The sequence below is a fragment of the Balearica regulorum genome, chromosome 2 (genome assembly GCF_011004875.1).
Source record: "Balearica regulorum gibbericeps isolate bBalReg1 chromosome 2, bBalReg1.pri, whole genome shotgun sequence".
Classification (NCBI taxonomy): Eukaryota; Metazoa; Chordata; class Aves; order Gruiformes; family Gruidae; genus Balearica; species Balearica regulorum.
Window position 1 is genome coordinate 98,339,856 of NC_046185.1, and position 19,485 is coordinate 98,359,340.

General features: G+C 43.8%; 2 protein-coding genes across 6 annotated transcripts in view; both read right to left on the bottom strand.

Annotated features, from left to right (window-relative positions):
• Positions 1-19,485, bottom strand: part of TBC1D7 (TBC1 domain family member 7) — a 258,846-nt gene that overhangs the window by 48,357 nt on the left and 191,004 nt on the right. The gene's annotated exons all lie outside the window — the stretch shown is intronic.
• The window catches only part of GFOD1 (Gfo/Idh/MocA-like oxidoreductase domain containing 1), a 76,123-nt gene that overhangs the window by 15,023 nt on the left and 41,615 nt on the right, over positions 1-19,485 (bottom strand). The window contains exon 1 of one of the 5 annotated variants that reach the window (XM_075745076.1): positions 1,945-2,040. The exons of the other annotated variants lie outside the window; for them this stretch is intronic. The gene's annotated coding sequence lies outside the window, so the exon portion shown is untranslated. Of the gene's footprint in view, positions 1-1,944; positions 2,041-19,485 lie in introns of those variants that run through there. 5 annotated transcript variants of the gene reach the window in all.

Sequence of the window (19,485 nt, forward strand, 5' to 3'; positions counted from 1 at the left end):
TCTGATCTGCTCTTCAATCAGTGCAATATTACTTGGTGAGCAGTACCCCCTCTTAATTACAGCTCCGCAAATGGCTCCTTCCCCACTCAGCTCCAGATGATGTCTACACAGATACTTTGGCCCCTTGCTTTTAGCAGCAGGCAACGCCTCGGCCCCCAGGCATGGTTTCCAAACAGTTGTCTCAACAAAAAGCGCTTCTCTCATTTGGCTGTTGTGCCAAGATGCTGCTGCAAGGCCTAGAGGGATGTCGTGCTCATTAATACGAAGCTCATCTGGGTTATAGGAGCAGCGGGAAGGGACCGGCAACCCGGGTGTCGGGAGGAACCAGGCAAAACCCATAGTCCCGCTCCCCCCGCGGGGCTCCCAGGGGGATGCAAGGCGGCCGGGGGGGTTTCTGGAGTCAATTCTGATGAGCAAGCAGTGGCAGGGGCTGCGGCAGAGGAAAGCGGGAAGGTGTCTGCGGGAACGGCGAAGGGGAGAGGAGAGGGAAAGGGAAGGAAGAACGCTACAAGGCAGAAAGGAGGACACTGGAAGGGGCTGGTGCAAACAGTCCAGAGGAGCTCCTGCCGCTCCAGGAGCTGCACAGCAAGCCCCTGTGGTATCAGCAACATCCCCGGTCCTCAGAGGCCCATCCTAAAAGGCTCTCCTTCAGTCCAATATTCCTGTGAGCACTGCTAGCATCTTTTCTACAGGGAAGAAAAAAAAAACAAACAAAAAACCCAACAAACCAACAATGGAGGAGAAAGAAATACATTTCAGAGAAAACAAGCATCCTTCTGTACCCAGAGACTGGACAGGAGGGAGGGATGATGGAAAAAAAGCATCTACATTAAAATGGTGGTATGTGTGTGTGAATTAAGCTATTGCCCAATATGTCTATCAAGACTGAGAAATACAGTGCTGGGACAGGCCATTCTATGGGGCTGATATTATTTTCTGATGCGTTACATGTGGAGATTCACGCATCCCATACTGCATAGTGATGAAAAGCTTTTGAATCCCTAAGAAAATGGTCTAAATAAATATGGATATGTACATTTCTAGCAGGAGGAGTGGAAAACCTGATAGAATGCTGCTCTGCTCTGGAAAATGAGGAGCTATTTCTGTTTATCTCACAAAAACAACCACTCGGGTGATTGGAAAAACCTTTTCACACAGGATGAGGATTTCTTACTAGTACATAGCGGTGTCTCTGCTATTATTAGATGCTGCTGCCATCAATATTGTGATACAGTAATAATTATAGTAACAATAAGAACAATAGTTGTATTTATTGTATTCAGCGCACGATCTGTCACTCAATTCCTTGAGTGGCATGAAAAATGCATTTATTTCAATCAATACATCTGCCAGGGGAAAATTGATGGCAAGACAATGTTTCTTTGAGGAAACCTTATTTAACAAAACTTTTGACAAGGAGATAAATCTGGATGATGAATGCCTAACAAGATTGGCATTAGTCACAGCTCTAACATTGGCCCAGGCAATCTTTGTTAATCGCAGATATGTATAGCTGTTGCAAAAAATCGAGTTACTATAGCATAATGAGTCATAGCTCACGAACTGATTCATATTAACAGGGCATGTGTGTATTCCTAGTCTGCTGTAAGTGTGAAGGAAAATAACAGTGACTGAAAGAACATATTTTCCTTCGCAGCTGAAACAGACGGCGAACGCACACAGGGAGTAATACACCACCCTGCTGACAAGCAACAGCTCATTTGGCCATAGCAAATCAATGGCTGATACAGATTTTATAAACCCTGCATCTTTTCCTCTGCATCAAAATATTATGAAGTAGAACAACACATGCACTGTTACATTTTATAGCCAAGTGAGATGAGATGCACTTCACAAATATTAGATGAAAAATTCTATACAGTAAGCACACACGTTCCCAAACCATACACACCACCACCGCAGCGAGGGTCTCATTTCACACACCTGCTTCTGGCCCTGGTGCATCTCACCGTGACTCCAGGCTGGTTTATCCTCACTGATGTAACCTCTTTTCCACACAACTGCTTTGAAAAGGAAAACAAATACACGGGAAAAAAGCTGTTTGTCACTGTCTCTGCCTTGGCTGCTCTGTAACCATAGGCTAAACCAAAGTTCACTCAAGTGAATACATGCACGATGAAAAGAAATCCTGCAAAGACATCCTGCTGCTAGTGACACACGAGCAGCATCTCCATCAACAGTTTAGGTGTCACCCAGCAAACGAGACACGCGCAGCTCATGCAAACAGTGTGAGAACTACAAGTGGTCTCAATGAGAAGAAGGTTAATATGAGCTGTGAGCTTACAGAAATTATGTCAGCTGGGTTAGCGGTCTGTAAAATCATTCTAGGAAACTGAAAGGCAGGGAACGGGTTTGTCTTGAAACAAAAAAAAGAGCTGATCAGTTCTTTGTAGATAGCTGCTGAGGTGTGGTGCCTAGGCTGGGAAAATACCCCTGCTGACTCCAAGAGATTGTAACAATGCCTGTAGGTAAATAAGTGCCGTCTAAGCAGAACCAGGACAGTTCACCAGGATGGAAGAAAATTGTAATGATGATATCAATTTTCATCATGCATTAATATTGGCGCTTTTATTTGCATGGAGGTAGTCATTAGGGTTAGGGACTGGCACCGTGTCTGCCATACATTACTATTGCTGCAGGTATAAATGCTGCTGTTGCAGTATTCAAGGCACACTGAAATAGATGCAGTCCTTTTGTGCTTGATGTTGGAGTCAGGGTTGCTTCATAAAGCTTTAGGTAGTCCTGTGAGGAGAAGGGAGTTGGACTTGATGATCCTTCCCACTTGAGATACTCTATGCTTCTATAATGTATGACACCTTCTGCGAAGACCATATGCATCCATATGATTTTGACAACATGCTGACTTGAAGATAAATTTTCTAGTAAGTCCATATGAATTTTTGATTGCTTATTCTGTTAGTCTGGCTAGTTGTGGCTTTTGATTTGGGAGTATAATGCATCTGCATCACTGAATCCATAGGCAATGTGCTGGAGAGCAAGGAAAGCAACCAAGTCTTGTGCTATTATGTATGCCAGCACACCTTGCAAGGCAAAGCAAAATTCTCTAGGGCCTTCCTAACATGGGCAGAGTTTGATGCTTGGTTTATAGCCCACCTTGGCATGTCATTCTGATCACTCCTCTGCAAGCGCTTATGCAAATAACAACACTGGAGACTGAAATAAATGAAGTGCTTAGTATATTTTTAACTATATAAAAAAATCTCTAAGTGCTGGGAAATTGAGAGAAGGTGCAAATACACTCTGACAAACCAGCTACTTGCACACCACAAGGAAATGCTTCAGGGGTCCCTGCTTGAGATTATCTGTTCAGGCATCTGAAACATGCTCAGACTTACATTCCCTGAGCCCTACTTGGATGCTTTCCATGCTCTCATATGCACTTGGGAAAAAGTATATGGGACACTATGCTGGCTTTCTCAAATTTCTGTTCAATTTTTTAATCTTCAAATCCCCATCATAACTTCAGGGTCACATCCCTGCTGAGTACTTCCTTGTGCAAGGGAGAAAAAAAAAAAATCAAGAGACTCCCACTACGTACTCAAATAAACTGAGAAAAGAAAACCATTCTAATTAGACCTTATTCAAGCAAACCCTCATTAATTTCAATGGAATTTTAATTGTTTTAGGACTAAATAAAAAGCTCAGTGAAAACCTCTGTATTTGGTCCTTTATTTGTTCCAATTATTCTCAATCCCGCTATTCAATTTCTAGAGCAAAATGCACACCATCAGTCTAGTATATTATAATACCTTTCTCTTCCACAGTAATGAAATCATGGGGCAATCACAACGTATGGTCGATCTCTATTCTCCTGGGGCATTATTATCTGTATTTAAATATGTTTCTTTTTGTGTTAGCTGACAACAACTAAATGGCCAGCTGTTGTAAAGGCTTTGGGAGGATTAGGAAATCAGGCAGTTCAATTTTCTTTCAACTTGCCTTTCCATTACAGAATTGTTTACGCTTACTGAGTCAGATAAATTTATGGCAGATAATTAGAGCTAATTTTCTTTATGTTTCTCTTCCCTACCCTTTCTACTCCCATTAAAACTAGCAAGTTGTAATCGAGTACTAAATAAAAAACTGACAAAAGATAAACATCAGAGTAATGCTGGTAAGTAGTTAATGTAGCCATTATTTTGGCAGATTTGTACAGGATTCATGAAGGTTTATGAACATTGAAAAATTACATCGCCAGCCAAGTGACAGGAAATCCAAGTCTTAAAAAAACCCCCTAACCCTACAAGTTGCAGTGTCAGATCCCTATCTGTATCTCACATGGCATCACTATGCAGAGCAGCAAACCCTGTACTCTCCCTGCACTTTATATTTCAGGATCGTTTTTCTTCAACAAAGATTCAGCGATACTATCTGTTTGCGTGAGATGCACTCCAGTTTCTAGTGTGATCCTTGCCATGAGATGATTACACGAAGCATCAGGCTTCGCTACCTACTTAACCCAGACTCTGCTCCAAACATTTTTCCTAACCTTATTTCTCTGCAATATTTGCAGCTGGAGTATTTCTACTTCTTTTCCTGCCCAATGAAGTTTGAAGGATCTCTGTGCTGAAGAAAATGTGTGTCAGCCCTGCAGTGCTGGATGAATGGAGCACATATTTGACCTAATTTCCTGATCTGAGTGGTTAAAATGAATTCTAAAATCACTACTCACCTTCCCAAATAGTGTACTGACTACGGACACCAAAGCACTCAACTATGGACTGGGATGCACTAATATAACTGGATGCATTTGAAAACTACACCCCACACACATTTTTGACTTTAGTTTGTAAGCACATAGAGACACGCACACGTGCAGAGAAAGGAAGGTGAGAGAGTCCCTTTCACATACCTAAATACAAGTACTTGGCAGGTGGAGGTGGGCGGTGACATTTCTTTCATTTGACACACTCTCTGTGTCCCCATGTGCATCTGCATGTACACGCTTACACTGTAAATCAGGTCTTCTCTTTCAAATATACACCTGCAGAAATTGGAAATGTCAGTTTATAATTACTGGGCAAACCCTACTAGAGCCCATGAGACTGGTGGAACCAGATTTTCCGGAGTGATGTGAAGTTATGCAGGGATGGATGAACGCCAGGTTGAACAACGTGTCTTAGGGAGGAGAACGTTCTCTCAGTGGTTGCCTACTCATTTTGTCAGTAGGTCCCCCTTCTACTCAATGCACTTCTACTGCATCAGCAGCAGGACTGGAGAGGCTGGCACGACTGTTCCACTCTCAGGAAAGGCCGCAGAGAGGAAGAGAAAAATTGGGAAGCAAAAGGTGTCAAGATGAAACGGGTCAGCTGGACCAATCTCCCAACTTCATCCAAGGGGCTCAAGGGTGCCTTTTCTATCTGCTTGTTTCTGGTGTGCCATTTCACTAGGATCTAGGAGACTACAAAAGCATATACACAACAGTCAGTCTGAAAGACGGTATTTTTCCACCTACCTAGGTCATCAAAGTTTGCCTAAGACTATGTATGGATGAGACCATGGCTTGATCCTTCAGGGCTTCTCATTCCTGCTTCACAGTCTAAGTCCTCTGCTTGTAGAAGACCTCACCTCTCCGAGTTGATGTTAAGTAGCACAGCTCTACCCTAGCCATTCCTGAGTCCAGTTCCTTCAGTCCAGTCCTACTCCCATTTTGAGGTTAACAAGAATTTTGAAAATGGAGTTTTCAAGGGAGTTGGCACCATGCCTCAGCAAGCTTCAGGTCAAATTTACCTCAGCCCTAATCCCATTAAAGTAGTCACACTGGCCATTGGTTTGGCTCTTCGAGCAACATGGTCAATGGAACAAAGGTGAATAGATGACAAGCAAACTGTGGTTTAAACTAACTGCACTTTTGATAACTTTTCAGCCAACACTTCTTCCTAATTCTCAGGTTATCTGAGAAACTTCTAAATAAATGTAAAGCCCTCCTCAAAAAGGTAGTAGCCTTGGAATTGGTATACTTTCCCAGTTAATATTTTATTCCTGTCAGAGCAAGCTAAATGCTGCTAACAAGGAGCCATAAACCGATTCTGAAAAGCAACAGTGAGGATGGATCAAAGTGAATCAGCAATTCTAACTATGTGAGACGCTGACATCGTGTTTCCCTGGCTCCAAACCTGGGTCCATAAGAAAGATGGATGCTTGATTAATTACTCCCCAGACTGCAGAGCTTACACAAGAGCCAAGGACTCAGCAGCAGCCCAACCAGCTGACTCAGATAGCTATAACTCATCAGGTGCAATCTGCCTGGATGCCAGATTGCCCTGTCTGCAGTCAATCCCCAGACTAATCCTCCTGAACGGGTTTCTTGGAAAATGCCATTCACGCTCATGCTCGCTAAACGTGCACTGGACAAGACACAGCTATGCTACAGTAGCAGCTGAAGCCGTATTTCATTACGCTTTTCCACAGCTTGCTCTAATGGAGACTGGGAACTCTTCCCCACCATTGAAAATCTGCGGGAAAACACATCAGCACTGGAACGTTTCCCCATTATGTTCAGTAGGCTGGATCTAGTCAATTATGGTAGCCCAACCTGATGTGTTCTTCATCAACCTCAGTGCTTGTTTTTGATGCATTTGTGTTGTAATCCCAGGACCCTCTTGTGCTAGATGCTCCACAAACACACAATGGAAAACGAGCCCCTATTTGCAACAGGCTTTGTTTTACTACATACATGCTGGATACCTGGACCGGAAAGATGGGTCAACATGGGTACTTCCTCTCACTGCACCACCTTCAGACAGACCTTCTGCTACGGGAGAAACGGAGCCCAGGTTGCCGTACCTTACGCTGCTCTGAGCTCACTGCAAGGCTATGTTTGGACACCATCCCTCTGAAGCCCCAGGAGAACTTGAAGTAATATCCCAGGGGGGGAAACATAAATGGGAGAGCTCTCCTGTACTTGACCTGTGCCGTGGTAGGTGAAAGAAATGTAATTTTTATCCACCTACATTCTTGCAGGTACATATCTGATTCAATGAAGAATAAAATACCTGTAAAATAGGTCAGTAATTCTCAGAAAGCACTTGGACTTACGTTTCCTTTCAGAAGCTGCATTGCACACTGATCTGCAAGGAAAAGGAGGGCAGAAAGGACAGGGCATTTTCAAGCGAATAAGAATTGCTTTATTTCTGAACAGCAATATGCAGCTAGAAGCCTAAAGCCCTTCAACTACTACATTTTTCATAGATTTGTCTCAGATTCCTATGCAAAACAGCCCTAGAAAGATTTTTTTCAACCTAATAACACTGTTTTCCCCAAATACATGCTATTTTATACCTGTAGCCCCTACAGAAGAATAATAAGCAAGAACTCCAAGGAGAAATCTCACAGTGGGCACAGACAGTTTTCACTGTAAGTCCTATTGAGATGCTAACTCTGATTGATCTTCTCACAGAGCACCTCTCCACTCAAACACAGCAGCTCAGGAGGCCCAGGGTTGGGATGCTAGAAAGAAGCTTGGGCTAATTAATTGCATTTCTTTTTCTGACTGCAGTGTTTTTCTGCCCTGCTGGATACTCAGAGGCCAGCATTGATTCCTCTGATTAACCGTACCTCATCATGAAATCAAAAGAAAAGCTGCAGGCTAAAGAAAACTAGATTTTTGTTAGCAAGGGCTTGCTCTTGGCAAATAATTATAATTGCCAATGTTAAAAGGAGATTGTGAATTAACCACAGCAGACATAAAAAATAAATTTGGGGAAAAAAGCTTTCAATAATTACAATGCATATGTCAAATGGAAATTACTCCAATTTGCATAGTTCTGCAGTCACACTGTACAATATCTCAAGTGGCTTCATAACAACAAGCTTCTATCTTTAAAATCATTTCATATAGCCCAGGGTTTTAATAACCCAAAAGACATTTTAGTAAGTACAGATGGAAAGCTAGCCTGAGATCCTTCTTTTTTTAGGCCATGTCTACACACAGTTCATTATTATTTCATAATGATGCATTAAAAAACATACCATGCCCACCCCCAAGCACACATATGGTTTTACTGATAAAAAGTACTTTATAGTGGTTTGGCTCATTTCTACAGGTCATCTTTATTCCAGCAGAACCAGTCACATTAGAAGCAACACCACTGCAACTCTGTATGTAAAACATCACGTCCCACATCTTACACCAGGACTAATTTCCATGCAGGTCAGACAGACAGTTCCTTGGGAGGTCTGTATTATTTGCAGTGTGCTTCAGTCTGGATGAAGTTTCCAGTTAGAAACCCAAATGTGACTGCATGTGGGTGGATTTAGACAAGAGTTTTTGCTCTGCACTCCAGCCGAGGATCACAAGCTTGTGGGCCACCAGAGGCACAAGGGTGCCACTCAGGTCTTGTGTGTCAAGGGGCCGATTCCAAATTCATATGCTTGCTGCTGCTTAGGAATGAGGGAAACTTATTAAAACCATCCTCTTATTTTCCCCTCCATCTATGACTCCAGCCTGTTTAAACCTGAACTGGGAATCCCCATATGCCAAACAGAAGGCTCCCTAGGACACGTCAGAGTTGAGCTTTTTGAACCTTTGGTGCCATCACCTACTTCCACCCTAACTGTGAGTTTGTACCTGCCACTTTCCACAGCTGAAATTGGGAGTCAGATCATCCCTTTGCAGGAACAAGGATAACCAACAGGTAACCACAGTCAGGGGTCAGTTACAGACAACGGTTCACTCGCAGATCTCAAAGCACTTGACGAAGCCAAGCAGGTACCATCCTCCCATTGCAAAGACAGAGGAAAGAAGATTCAAGAAGTTTGATGATTTCTCCTGGTATGGATATTGTGAAAGTGGCAAAAGCAGCAATAATATCTAACCTCTTCATCCCCTAGTAACCTTTCTGCACCTGCAAGAATCACACTATACTTTCAGCTTTTGCATCCAATTTGCTGTCATTTACACTTTTCTTTAAAAAAATGCAGTATCTGCACTTAGCAGATTATTAGAATATCTCAACTTTCTGTGTTAAAAGTGATTGCCATTTAGCTGGAAGTGAAAGACCAAACCTCAGTGATAGGAGTACTGGCCTACCTACCTATGGGCAGAGATTTCCCAGAGACTTTGCATGCAGCAAAACCACCAGGCTCTTGTTCTCCTGCCTTCACACACTTGACTGCGGATGCCATGCAGGCAGGAGAAAATACCAGCTTTAGGCGAGATTAGTCCCTGGCTATTTTTCTGTATACCAACACGCAGAGAGAAGTAGGGAGGGTCCTGAGACAAAAACTCCCTAAAAACGTGGCAGGAACACCACTTGGCCGTGGTCATACCCATCAGCAGCAACAGACTTGTGTGGGAGAGACGCCAGTCAGTTGTGCAAGCCCTCCAGAGAGGTAGGCAGTGGGTGCAAGGGATTATTTGCAATATACCTTTTATTCTTCTGTTTCCAGCTAAGGGTTAATATTTACCCCACCTAAATAGAAATGAACAAGCACGGGAGAGGCCAATTCCTCTGCAGACAACTCGCTGCCAGCAGAAGCTCACCTCCCTGACTCAGTGCACCAAGAAGGAGATGCCACAACAACTACTTGCGGTTTCTTGTGAGGCAAGCCTGGTCTGAAGGCAGCACTGCAGGGCACTCGGCTGCTCAGGAGAACTGCTGTGGTAATGCCTTTCCCTTCCAAGCTCAAATTCAGCTCAGTAATGGTCAACTGTGTGTTGTTAGCCTGCCAAAAGTGTGGTGGCATGGATGAAGAGAGAGGCTTGCCCTGCCTCCAGAAACCAGCTGCAAGGCATCATCATCATCAAAACCACTCTTGACAAGACCAGTGACTCCCCTCAGGGCCCTCCCAGCAGGATGGCTGAGGCAAAAGCTGAGCCCAGCAGCCGGCCCCAGGCACACGCTGGATGCTCACGCTGCTGTGCCCTGCACCACATTGGTGTTCCAACCACAAGCATTTTAGTTTCCCAGGCTTATCAGCCTACAAGCAAACTTTTTACAAGCAGCAGCATGCACTGAAGAGGTGTTTCTATTGCAGCAGTAAGCACATCCTAAAAACCACTGCATTGCCCCGCAAACCTACGTGCTTCTGTCAGGGACATTACAATAGCTGGCTTTCCCCCTAAGGTAGAAGTCAATGGAAGCACCCAAACACATCAAAGTTAGTTTTCCACGACATAGACAACCTGAGCTCTTCTACTGAACATGACCTTACCTTCCAAGGGCACATCAATGCGAAACAGTATGCACGTGTTCCTTCCCTCCCCTTATTTGACCAAGTATCTGCACATAGATCTCCATCTTCTTGCAGATGATCAGAGAACACATGGGCAAGGTCAGATACAGTAGACGGATGATCCTTTGCCACGTGAAAATACAGCCAGTGTACCTTTGCACAGAGCTATCTGTGTATTGAGTGCTGCTTCCATCATCTGCACTGCTACTTTGGAAAAGATGTCATAGAATCACAGAATGGTTTGGGTTGGAAGGGACCTCAAAGATAATCTAGTTCCAACCCCCCTGCCATGGGCAGGGACACCCTCCACTAGACCAGGTTGCCCAAAGCCTCATATGACTTAGAGGATCTGAATAGAGACACTGTCCTGCTGCCAGGGTGGGTAGGTGCTACAGTGGAGGCTTTAGCAAGCTGCACGCATCTCCAGAAGCTCAGAATACCAGGAGACAACAGGCTGCTTGATCTTTAGGGATTTCATACATGTCCTGCCAAACTACTGCATGCATTTTTTATGCTGACTGGATATTTAGAATCCTCAAGTGATTTTTTTGTTACTGCAAATGTGTTTTATTTCAAAAATGCTTTTTCTAAACTGTGCAGCCAGTATCTGTCCTTGAGGCCTGACAGGACATAAAATACAGCAACATGCCAGAACAGCCTCCCTGCTGCAAGCTCCGTTTTGCACTACAGCAGCACATTTACCTGAGGACTTTTCCATTTCTATAGGATATCATCACAGCAATGCAAATTTCTTTAGCTTGGACAAGCCTTTGCTTTACTGTTATGCTATAGGTGTGGTTTCCCTTTAATAAAACTATTTTTAACACTACAATACTTGAGGGTGAACAAAGCACATGCCTGTGCTGATGCCAGTATTTTTACAATACAACAGGTTTCAGTTGGCTCTGTGACACTGAAAAGAAGCCGGGCTTCACAGAAGTTTGGATGGCTCCCTTCTGAGTCACATCCAGTTGGGCTATCCTTTGGAAAAAAAAAATTGTGGTGTTTGTTCTCAGCAAAACCGGCCTTCCTAAGTCTACAGAGAATATTTTGTTCTCCAACTGTATGGTTCGGGGCTTCTGTTGTTGTCATTGTTGGTTTGGCTTATGTAAAATTGTCCCTTCCACAGTGAGAACTGACAAAACACAGGAACCTGGTCACCTGGTCACAATATTCTGCTGAGGGGAAACGATGCCAATTCCAGCTCATCTCTTGCTCTTCTGCTTCTATTTCAGAAAAGACTCTAATACATCCCTTCATTTACAGAAAGCAAACCTTCCCAGTGTGCATGTTCACTACATTACTGAAGAGTTCTCGTTGCCATGCAAATAACCCTCCAAAGCACAACAAGCAATGAACATATCCAGACGAAATATCAGGCTGCAACATGTCTTCATTCATCCACATCTGATCCCTAGTTGAGTCAGTTGCTCAGGAAAGTTTGAGGGTAGGCAGCGAAACATGAGTTTCAGTGAAGGCAAGAAAGAAGCTGATTCTCTGACTTCCGGCATTATTGTACAAAGCCAAGAAAAAGGTGACAATATTACACTGAATATAGAAGATGGAGAAAGGATCTACTGGAGTAAAAGAAAAGTTTAATTTAATACCATCTGTAACTTAAGCAGGATTTTTTTTCTTCCAAAAAGCCTCCAACAATTTCACTAATCACTGAAAAAAGCTAAAAGGAGGCAAGCAAGACCCATCATTCACAGCAAGTATCTCCCACAGGCTTGGCCTTCCAGCACATCCTTTCCCAATGACAAGGACAGAGCAGCACACCTCCAGCTCTCCTATGGAGAATTGTTTGTGTGAAAACAGCCCTGCCTAGGAGGAAACAAATGAACCTCATGCACCCTCTGATTAATGACTACTCCCATGCAGATATGTTAACAGCCACATTGTTGCTACCTTAGGTTAGCAAAATTTTAACATTACGTGATCTTTATTCACTTGTTTATGCTGTTCTGCCAAGCACTGGGTTTTTGGAGGGGATCCCATTTAGAGAACAGAGATGGCTGCAGAAACAAAGAGCATGGAGCTCCGCTGTCCAGTTCTCCCCATCTAACTCTATGAAAACACAGTCATCTTTCAGGTTTCTTTTCTACTTGCTAGCTGTAACTGGTTTATTCCCTCTAGCCCAAATACTATCTAAAAAGAATGTTACTGCTTTCTCTCCAGTGAATCTACCAGGCACTGTTGGTGGCTTCAGCCTCAGCATATCCCAAACACACTTAGAAAAAAAATCATATTTTATCAACTATGGTTACAGGAGAGATCTCTGCAAGCACCGTGTCCTGCTCGTTCTTGGCCAGCTACATAGAGATGCTCTCATGCGCAGGTGGAGGCACTGCAATTTGTGCTCCCCAGAAGTACAACAGGAAAAGCCGCCTGATCCAGAACCTAATAGGTGGGAACTGAGTACAATTCACTATTCCTAGGAGGATGTCAAAACTTCAGAGTGTGGAGCATCCCTTAGATTGTCCAAGGGGGCAGCTATAGGTACTTCCATGGCATACTGTAAGGAGTTTTCATCCCAGCTCTCTCCCCCTCCTTCAAGAAAAGCTATTCACTCAAGTGTAGGAATGTGTGGTGGGACATATGGCCAGTGACAGTGGTTACAGTCTCAACTTCACTTTCCCTCGAGCCAGAACAGCAAAGGCATCAGACCATCCTCCAACACCCTTCCCCGAAGCTCCTCCACAGGACACACAGCTTCTCCCTCCAGCCAGAACTGTCTGGAAAAAGACCTTGGCAAATACAAGCGGAGGAGCATGGGATACACCCGTGTTACAAAAGGGTGACCGCGTTAGTGAGTCAGGCACAAGCAGCCTGGCATGGCTTTGCTGCGGGAATGCTTCCATGCAGGCTGACGCCATGGCTTGAGGTTGAGTGCCAGATATCTGTGCCAGCTGCAGAACACCGACACAACCTCACTGCCAGGCTGCAAGTACAGGAGCCCCTGATGCTGGTTATGAAAGGGAGGGGAGAGGAATACCATATTCAATTAAAACTGAAATGACTTTGACTGTCTCCCTGATGACCAGAGACAACTTCCCACCGATTCAGTTTGGCTAAGGCGTCTCAGCCATTAATCTGCAGTCCCTTGAGGGGACCGGATCTGCGTTGGAAGCACTTTTTATTTCCCCTGAAGGAATTAGGCAATTAAGTCTTGTCTTCAGCGCTGGGCTTTGTCTCCCTATAAAACATTTCAATAGGATTGGGCAGGTTTAGCACAGAGGCTGGGCAGCCCCTATCTCGTCTGTGGCTATTCATTTGTCACAAACAGCCATTGCAATTTATCTGACGTTTCCACTGAAGCTCACAAGGGATACCACCTCTGCATAACACACTCAAAATGTTCTCCCCAAGGACATGAGTCCCAGTGGAGCAGGAGGGACTGGCTTTCCCTCTTGGGCAAGGCCCTGCTCCAGTTGCCTCACTAAGGTTTAAATTAATTTTCCACACAAAATCACCCACAGCTTCTTCTCTTCACTTCTCTCTGCAAGAGCTGCTTGTCCCCATTTGCCCCTCTCCACTGTCACTTCACAGTGGGATCAAAAGTAGTGACAACAAGGAGAAATCTGATGCAGGCAAACATAAATTTTGGCTGTGCAGGGCTTCTGTGCAGCCAGTTGAGACAGGCTCCGCTTCGGTGAGTACAAATGCACGTGCGTGTAAAATGGGGACAAAGCTTTTCCCCTGCGTTAGCGAGCAGTGCGCAGGAAGACTGCAGCTGTCTCTGCCACCTGAATGCCTCTGAGAGGGCCGGAGGAGAAGCACCTGGGCTCCTGAGGAACACCTAGGTGTGCCTTGCCCACCACGAGAAGGTGCTTCAAACACTGGTTTGTCTTGGAAGCCGGATCCTATCAACGCATACAAGCTCCTTGGCATTCAATTAAATATCACTGATATAATGCTGGGCTTCTAGGCACATTTTAACTACATGAAACCCAGATCTCATAATAAATCATTACACTGGGCCATTGTCCATTTTGGAGCATTAGGATCAGTGAAGTTTGCCTGCTCCACTGCTGAAGCTGTGTTCCATCTGTAGCTGCAGCTGGAGACAGGACATAGCATCTTGAACCTGCACATGTCTACAACTGCAACGCTTCATCCTAGAAATGTTTTCAAGCTTACAGAGAAATGAACTTTACATTATCTGGAATAATGGGGGGGAGGGTGTGTGTGTGTGTGTGTTTTGTTGGGGCACTATGGGTGTTGGTTTTTTAGGTTTGATTTTCAGAGGTTTTTTTAACTTACCAATTCTCTTTGGAACACTTGGGATAAAATATTTCTGTTAGAGTTACACGCTAGATTTTTTAATAAAGTTTTATTCATTCAAATCCTTAACATTTAGCCAGTGAAGATATGAAACAGAGACTAAATAAACTAACAGAACAGCATAGGAGAGGGAATGAAGCTCTCTTAACAGCTTGCAAACAACCTGCAAACTAGCTTAACCATGAGAAAACTTCAGAGGTTCAATTCTCCACATTTTTTCTAAGACAGACTGAGATATGACTGGCCATAGAATCATTTTTAGGTTTATTTCATAAGGAAACAAAGCTCATGGGATCACACTTCACGTACATTTGATTATCTGACTCCTGATGACTTTTTTACGTGTTCAGTAATTCCACATAGGGAAAAAAAAAGTGAAAATCAGGTTTCATAAGTTCTGCTTTTCACACAACTGTTTGAATCCAGCTCAAGGATATATCAAAACTGCCCATGACTTAAAAGCTATGACTGTTCAGTGACACGTACATTTACCCTTTGCAAGTACAACGTATTGCAAACACGATGTGCCGTGATGATAAAGTGGACATCTCGGCACAAAAAAATAAAGCATGCATGCTCATGTTAGATTCACCTCTACAAAATGCAGTTGTTCTGATCAGGAAGGGATTTAGATTCAACTTGCAGAGGTGCCGGTCCATACGCAGGGTGCCGAGCAGAGAAGAGATAAGCCCTATAAGCAGGAAACTGAAAACTACACTAACGTATGGCCTTTCCTTGACCCATGTTGAATAACACAAGAAGGGCTTAACAGCATCCCAGCCAGCAAAGAAAAAACTTGCTAGAGGAAGTCAGTGAGCAGTGTCTAGCAGTGGGGAGCTGGACTATCATCTGGATATGATACTCAAACACTGCTTACAGACATGGTGAAAAGCCAAGCCAGGTAAGACGAAAGGAAACAATTGGCAACCTCTGTATGCTGGCAAGGGAACCCACAGAATCAGCCAACATGAGACACTGACCCTTGAGTTAAAGAGGAAAAAGTGTCACTAAATATTTAAAGAAGGACTTCAAAAAGAGTCCTAGTTATATAAAGCAAAATCAATGACATTTAATAGCAATTTCTTTCAGCTTGACCTAAATCCTCTTTCAGAAACGCTTGTCTCCTTATACATCACTGCATTAGGAATACAACAAACAATAAAACAAAAAATGACAATCAGAAGCCAAATTCTAGGGCTGATTTATGCAGTTACATGGTCACAGCAGGTCACAGAGTGTTTCAATCTGTGGCCAAAGGCCAAAATGTGAGATCCTGTGAGCTCTGAGTCCAGTGAAGTCAGAGAAATGGGAGGAAGTCTCAGGGCTCAGAGTTCACATTCACCAGCTCCCTGCCCCAGACAAACACCCAGCACTGTTGTAACAAAATACAGATAAATGTAGTTGTGTTACAGGTATGCTATCTGAGATCAGACCAGGTCATAATCTACAACTTAAATGAATAAAGGAGTTGAAGGTGTCCCTTAATAATGTCCGTTAGTACGTGTCTACAAGTGAGATGCAAAGGGGAACGAGTTAAAAACCATAGGGCTTTCTTCAACACACACCAGATCGCTTCCTTACATGGGGTTTTGTTTTGAAGAGGGAGTTCTCTAGAGGAAAATGAAGTGCAAAACATCTAACGGTAAGACACCTGGAGAAGGTCTTACATGCACTACAGGCAGTTTCAAAACAACCCCAGCTGTGCAAGTGCCATAACATCTGCAGCCTCCTTAAAGGCAGCTCTTGTGGCACAAGCATAACGTGCACCTACGAGGGAAAACGTGCTTCCCTTCTCATCACATTGCTATGGTGGAGATGTACCACCAGGAACGTACTTGGAGTAAATGAGAAGCGTCACATCTCCCATTCATGGTGAGGAAGGCAGTACTGCTGAGGGGATCAAGGACAGCACAACGTGCAGACTGCCTGCTGGGAAGTGACATATTTGTATCAGAACTGAAAGCCAGCCTAGCAGGTTTCTGTGGAAAAGCACTTGAAATCTTAACTACATTCCCCAGTTTCCGCAATAAGCGCAGACACAAAGGAGTGGGAAAATGTTTCCAGCCGTTCCTATTACCCATGAGTCACACCCCGCTAGGGTTAGAGCTGTGCAAATACACCACTGAGTCCTTGGGTGGCTTTTACAACCAACCAGAAAATTTTTAACAAAATAATTTTTGTGATGAAAGTAAAGCAGGATAGGGCAAGCAAAAAACCATTCATCTCTCCATACCAGATCTCACATTAAAAGAGACAGACCGTTTTTCTCCGGAGGTGAGGTTGTTCTCAAATGGCGCCTCAGAGGTGTGAGTGAATATAGCATCTGGCGCTGGTGGGTCAGTTTCTGCTAAACCAACGTGAATCTGATCTAGAAGGAAAAACCAACTAATTGTGACTAAGCAGGTCTTATCTGGCACGCCAGGCATCATGCATTGCAACTTCCTTGAAGCCTTTCCAGGTTGTTAAGTGGCACAAAGCACATAGCCAAAACCCATCAGGCAATGCTGTAAATGCCTTCATGCTCCTTTCAGCAGCAGGTACTGAGCTAAACCACCCGATGGTGTGTCTTCATCACTACCTTACTGGGCTGAATGAGACCAAACATGAGCCTCACGACTCCCACCACTGTGCAGGACACACCAAGAGCTCAGGGTCCCAGGGTGATTTGCCCTCTGCTCACGTGGTCACCTCCGGCCAAGGAGATGCCCAGCTCCCTGACATCTGGACCCAATGAACTTGGCCACGCTTCCCAAAGACAGAAAGACATCAGTGTCTTTTTCACACACCCCAAAAGACCAGGGTGTGAGATCCTCTCACAAGAAAAATTATTACGATCCCAAAAGAGTTGGAAGCATACTGCACTTTTGCCTAACAGTCTATTCTATTAATATACAATGACTGCTCTAACCATAAAAGCAATTGCTACTCTCTTTCTGCCTGGAAAATGACCCAAAGGCCAAAAAAGCAGCCAGAAGTCCTGGGTAAAGCAACCCAATGATGTGCACAGAGCTCCTCGGAGCCTCCCATGTGACTGTAGGGAGGAATGGAAAAAAAAAAAAATAAAAAATCAAAGGAACTGGTAGCTAGAGTCCATCTGCACCTACATCGCCCATCAGAGAGTCAAGAGACTATCTCTGCTGTAATTTATCCTCTTAGACCTCAAAGACAGCACTCAAATCAGAGAAGGGAAAGAAAGAAAGAAAAAAAAAAAAGAGGGAATTCCTTCACTTCCAAAACTTGGGTGGGGATGATTTGTGATCAGACAGTGCACATACAGAAATGTGTATGTACATCTGTGAAAGACTTCAACTGTAGGGAAGCAGAAAGTGGAGCTAAGATTGCCACAAAAGCTGCTTATGCTTTTGGCTTTATAAATTTTATAAAGCTAGCTGCTTGAGATAAAAGTTACATTTTTTCTTTTTTTTTTTTTTTCATTTCCCACTCAAAAGAAGCCACTGTCACTTCATTTGGGTCACAGGGGCAGACTTCCCTTCTGCATGACTTAGTTACTTATAAAATCTCTGGGCACTTTCATCATTACCAACCACAACATCCTGCGAAACACCAGATAATCATTAATGATTTGTACAGCCTGTGAAAAGAGGTATAGAGAGACTACAAACCCTGGATTCATTTTTGCCATCACAAAGTTAAGCATCTAAACTAGACTAAACTAATAATCTGGGATTTCTCTGGACTCAACGGAAATACACACTGCCAGAAGACTATTTACCATATCTAATTTAGGCATACTTTTTAGGATGGTGCCTGTCTTTGCACCATCTACGAAGAGTCTTGGTAACCAGTCAAGACTAAATAAATGACTTTTAGACCAGATGCCTAAACAGAGACAGTCTAAAGATAATCAAGACAGGCCTCCACTATAAAGGAGGCAGAACATCAGTAGCAGGACAGAAAAGTTAAGTCACACCTCTCAAATCTCAGGCTAATGGGCAAACAGAACAACCCTTCCTACACTGCATTGTTTCATAACACTTCATTTAGCACATTTGTGCTGGGTAACAGAGGACACCTGTAAGAAGCACTGTTGAAAGTCACTCACGCTGGGGCTGGTTACAGAAACACAGGTTTTTCACTTGGGCTAAACAGCCTACAAGACGCCTGCATCCCAAAGAACGCAGCATTAGTGCCAGTCCCTCATGCCCTGTGGGGGTCACCGCGGGGCTCAGTAGTGTTGGGGTGCTACAAACCGGACAGCTCAGATTTGCAGTGGTTCTGTAGGATGCTCACTTGGACAGCTAAGAGGCAGATATCTGGCAAGTCTAATAATAAACAGAGATTATCAGTTCAAGCTCAAGCCTGAAAAGAGAATTTAGAAATCCTAATCCATGTGAAACAGTCAATTCCCGTATCTTTGCCAGCGTTTTAATTTGAGTTGGCCAAGCTAAGCTAAAAACACATCTCAGTAGGCACAGAAAGATGCTCACTGTAAGTAGAGGCCACGAAAAAGGCATCTGGTCTGGGCTACTGCATGACTTGCCTCTCTGGCTGGAGACAGTTCAAGAAGAAATCTGAAGGGTGGATCAGGCAGAAAGAGCAACGAGGATTTCATTAACCGGGGAGATGATGTACTGGCAGAGAGAGCTGAAGGCAACGATAGCACTGCAGTCAGGCTCTGCTGTTCTCTGTGACATCCCCACATCTGACTTATTATCAATGGGCAGCTGCTGCAGAAATTGAAGCAATGCTGAAATGACAACTCTATTAAAGGGGCAGATGGTCCTATGAGCAAATGTTTCACCAAGGACTGGGTAGATATCATCAAACTCATTTCTCAATGACTTAAAAAAGACAGCTGATGTCCCATGAGATGAAATTTCAGAGTGTTACTGTACCATGTTGCCAGAGGCCAGGAATGCTCTTGAGTATGACCCGACTTAAAAATATAATGAAGCTGGTCCAAACACAAGTCTATCAGTATGGTTAGAATCCTTGGTAGCAGCTTTTATGACAGTCATGGTT